The sequence below is a fragment of the Rattus rattus genome, chromosome 8, assembly GCF_011064425.1.
Source record: "Rattus rattus isolate New Zealand chromosome 8, Rrattus_CSIRO_v1, whole genome shotgun sequence".
Taxonomy (NCBI): Eukaryota; Metazoa; Chordata; class Mammalia; order Rodentia; family Muridae; genus Rattus; species Rattus rattus.
Window position 1 is genome coordinate 64511532 of NC_046161.1, and position 4854 is coordinate 64516385.

General features: G+C 48.3%; 1 non-coding gene across 1 annotated transcript; it reads right to left on the reverse strand.

The window, feature by feature from the left end:
• Window positions 1–2856: 2856 nt before the first annotated feature.
• On the reverse strand, window positions 2857–2987 carry LOC116908410. Its single transcript, XR_004388952.1, has one exon. It is a non-coding gene; the product is annotated as a small nucleolar RNA SNORA17 (small nucleolar RNA).
• Window positions 2988–4854: the final 1867 nt, after the last annotated feature.

Here is a 4854-nt window from a genome sequence, read left to right on the forward strand (position 1 = left end):
TATCCTGCCCACCCACAATGCTCCCACTTCCAGACTCCCCTTCAATCCCAACATGTGTCCTTCCAACCTTCATGTCCTCACCTGGTTTTGTTTTGTTTTTAATTTAAGAAATGACTTTATGTATATGGCCTGCGTATATGTATGTGCACCACGTGCATGTCTGGTGCCTGAAGAGGCCAGAAAAAAATGAGCCTTGTCACCTTGAACTGGATTTAGAGGTGGTTGTGAACCACCATGTGGGTGCTGGGACTCAAACCTGGGTCTCCAGAAGAGTGGCCACTGCTCTTAACTGGTGGACCAACTCTCCAGCCCCATGTTTTGCTTTTAAACCCACTGCACTCAGTTAGTGCTGTCTGTCGCACTAATTGGACCAACAAATGCTGACTTCATCTGTGCAGATGACCTTAGCTACTGTGGGTTTGTGAGTGCCCATGTCATGTACAGAAGACTGCATTTCTCAGCACTGCCTGCCCCTTTCCCATACTCCCCTTCTGCAGCTCTTAAATTTGTTGTGCCTCTCTTCTGCAACGTTCCCTGGCCCCTTCCCATGCCTCCCCTTCTGCAGCTCTTAAATTTCTTCTGCAATGTTCCCCAAACCTGCAGGTCACTGTTAAGAGAGTCACCATTGTGTAAGGAAGGGGAAAGACCTCTGGGGCTGCTCTCGACAGCCCAGCAAACATTCCTGGTTGCTTCACTACTGTGAATACATGATCCCAGCAAAGGAACAGGAAGCACAGTGCACCATTCATGCTGACTGACCATCAACACTCCACCCTTAATTCATCGTGGTCCAGGAGGTGGCTCAGTAGGCGAAGGCAGATTCTTGGGACCAACACAGTGGAAGGAAAGGTCTGATTTACTCTGGTTGTCCGTGATCTCCACACACTCTTGGGTGCACACACCAAATAAACAAGCAGAATGTACAAAATTAAATCAAAGGTGAAATACTCCAGCAGCTATAAGACACCTGAGTGCCCCACCCCCACCGCCAGCAAGGGGGGGGGCGGTTCAAACTGTGGGACATTATTTTCTTAAAAACTTGGCACAACTAATTAACACAGCATATGTGTTGTTTATGTTACAATTTTTCTTTTCTTTTTCTGATAATAATAACAACTCAAAGGACAGCCATTTTTTTCCTCTTTTACATGTAAACATAGTGGATATTTATGTATCTGAATACACTATAATTGACCAGTTGTTTCGCTAGTAATTACTCTTCATGTCTAAGATAATTCACAATTATGTTTTATATATACATACTATAGCGTTAATTGCTGTCTAGTCATCTCACAAGTATTTTTTTAAACCTTTTATTGGTTCTTTGAATTTCACGTCAGTAGCCCAATCTCACTCATCTCTCCCCTCCCTCATATCCACCCTCCAACCCTTGAAACCTCAGCCCCCAAAAGAGAAAAAAAATCTTGTGGAAGCTGCAGTGTGTCCCACAGTAGACCCTTTTGTCCACACTTCTTTGCTTCTGAGGGTGCACTGCAAAGAGTCATTGGTCTGGTTCAGACCTCTGACTTCTGCTACTCTATCAGTACTGGATCCTCACTGGGACGCCTCTTATCCTGTTGTCGCCCTGTGTCATGGAGATCCTGGAGTTTTGGATCTGTAGAAGCAGCTCCTTCATATATTCCCGCAGTTCATCAGTGGGGTAGAGGTTGGGGGAGCCAATTCAAAGCCCTGGAGCTGGGTCTTCGAGGTATCTGAGCTGGTCAGCCCACCAGCTCTCCCGCTCTTCATGACCTGAGGGCTGGCTCACCAGCAACCCTCCCCCAACAACCAGAGCCACCTCTACCCTGCTGCCCAGGAGAGGTGCAGGGCCCACTCTCCCAAACGCTATCATGATATCGATATCATGACCCCAGCGTCAGTTCTCCTGCCTGCCAAAGGTGCTGAGGTGTAAGGGGTCGGAGAGCATCCCTCCCTCATCTGTACCACGACAGGGGAGACAAGTGGCAAGGCCAACTAACTCTCCCACACTCATATCCTCAGGCTGGCTCACCCACATTCCCAAAATGTGTGTGTGTGTGTGTGTGTGTGTGTGTGTGTGTGTGTGTGTGTGTGTGTGTGTGTGTGTGTGTGTGTGTGTGTGTGTGTGTGTGTGTGTGTGTGTGTAGGGGGGAGGGGAATGCTCTCTCAAGTACTACAGCTGGCTACACATGGCACCAGCTCTCCTGCTTTCACACCCCCAGAGCAGAGCTCTCCCGAGATGCCCAGGCCAGGTGGGGCCAGTTCTGCACAGCCCTCATACATCAATATGTCCCCTGGCGTCACCCCAGACCACAGACTTCTGCCTGGCCTTCGGTGGTTAGAGATCGCTACTGCTGCAAAGTCACAGACCCAGATGCGGCCCCCAGTAGCAGCACAGACCAGGACCCCACCATGGTCCCGGGTGGCATTACCAGCTACTCACATCAGGCTGTTCCTCACTACCCTCCAGGTCTGCCTCTCTCTTCCTTGTGTCATTCTCTACCATTTCTCCACCACTTACTTGCTCCTGTTAGTGGTGCCCAGGGTTTCTGAGTGTGTGGTGCCATCTCTGGAGTGATCTCGGGCTTGGTCTGCTGCCATGCACACCCCTGCCCTCCAGGCCTGCTCAGCGCCAGACTGGTGGACGTCTTAGGCTCACTCCTTACCCTAGGGGTCCCATTTGAGGGGTGTCTGTCTCAGGCTCGCTCCCACTTGGGACCCGCAGTCCCAGGTGGGGGTTCGTCAAGTCTCTGGCTCACTTCCTTCCCTGGGAGCCCATCCAGGCCTGCATGGCACGAGACTGGTGGTCAGTTTAGGCTTCCTGTCTGCTCCTCCTGGCATTGGAGTGGTGGTCATCCAAGGTCACTATTTTCAAGGACTGTTGGGCTACTAATCGTTCAGATGTTCACAGGTCAGGACACCGAGTCTAGATGTGGCCTCCCCCCTCTCTATAACCTCCGGATGCACTTGTGACACAGCAGCCACACCTACAGTGCCTCTGGAGCAGGGGAGTGTTTGTTTGTTTGTTTGTTTGTTTGTTTGCAACAATTAAGCACAGCCGGAAAAAAACAACGAAGTATTGAGAAAGTCCTTCTTTGGGGCATTTATGCCCTAACTTACGTAATTGCTGCTGTAAAGAGGGCAAATTCAGCCTCGAGTGTGTTTAAATAACTCACAACTGAGACTTAAGATAGCATGATATGACTTGCTACAGAGATAAAGATATTTTTCCCCCAAGAGTTTGTGGCCAGAAATTCTAAAATAAGTTCCTAAGGGAAATGCATTCAACCTAAACTCAGTTTCCCAGCCAGAGAGCACCGTAGAAAATTCCACTGCGTATCCATTCTGGAAACACTTTAATTCTTTTTTCCAACAGCTTTCAGAAAATGAGCATCTTGAGCCTGGCCAGTGGCTCGCACCCTGAAGCCCAGCACTCGGAGGCAGAAGCAGGTGGGTATCTGAGCTTAAGGCCAGCCTGGTCTACACAGTGAGCTCCAGGACAGCCAGGGCTACACAGAGAAACTCTGTCTCGAAGAAGAAAAAAGACAGGAAGGACGGAAGGAAGGAAGGAAGGAAGGAAGGAAGGAAGGAAGGAAGGAAGGAAGGAAGGAAAGAGGATAAGGACAAAAACCACCACCATTAAAAGTATCTGATGGACAGCCCCCACTTCTAACAGTCTGACCAGCCCCGTGTTGAGGTCTTCTCAGACAGATGGTGACACACAGTAAACAATGAGGTCCCACAGCATCTGTCAATCTTTTTTTTTTTTTTGGCTATGTGGCCAAGATATGTGTCATTTGGGCATCGATCTTCACGGGTAGGAGAACTGGAAGGTAATTTTTACTTCTGATCAAGAACAAAATGGAGTGGTGAGCTCAGGATGTGGCTTAGTTAGTAGAGGGCCTCCTCACATGCGAGAAGCTGGGGGATCCATCTTTAGCACGGCCTAAGTGGAGCTTAGTGTCTCACGCCTGTCATGCCAGCACCTAGGAAACAGAGGCACCAGGATCAGAAATCTTAACAGGGCCAGGTTGGTATAGGACTCAATAGCAGAACATTTGCCTAATATGCGAAAAGCCATGGATACAATCTCCAGCAGTAAATACACTGATAGATAGATGATAGATAGATAGATAGATAGATAGACAGACAGACAGACAAATGACCAATAGATGATAGAAGATACACAGTGTCCTGACTAGTTTATGTCAATTTGACATGGCTGACGTCATCTGAAAGGAAGCTCAATTGAGAAAATGCCTCCATAAGATTGGACTGTAGGCAAGGGCATTTTCTTAATCAGTGACCGATGTGGGAGGGCCTAGTCTGGTGTGGGCGGACCACACCCGAGCTGGTTGTCCAAAGTGCTATAAAAACAGAAGGCGAGCAAGCCAGTAAGCAGCACTCCTCCCTGGCCTACGCCATAGCTGCTGCCTCCAGGCTCTTGCCTTGCTTGAGCTTCCCTGACTTCCTTCAGTAAAGAACGGCCTGTGGAAGTATAAGACAAAGCATTTCCTCCCCTAGCTGCTTCCGGTTACGGTGTTTCATTACAGCAATAGAAATCCTAAGACACACGGATACATAGATTACATTAGATTAGATTATCCTGAAAGACAATACAAGTTGGTCCTGGTGACACAAGCCTGTTATCCTGGCACTTAGGAAATGGGAGGCAGTTCAAGGTCAGCTCAAAATTCGTGATGCGTTCAAGACCTGCCTGGTTCTCAAGAGAGTCTTTCAAAAGGAAAAAGGGCATTCTAGATTTTGCACTTAAAATAAAATGAATAGTATCGAGTTGCTCTTAAAATGTGACTTTCTGTTAGAATTGCCTTGGTTTCCTCTTCAACATTTGACTATACTGAGCCTGTCTTCAGG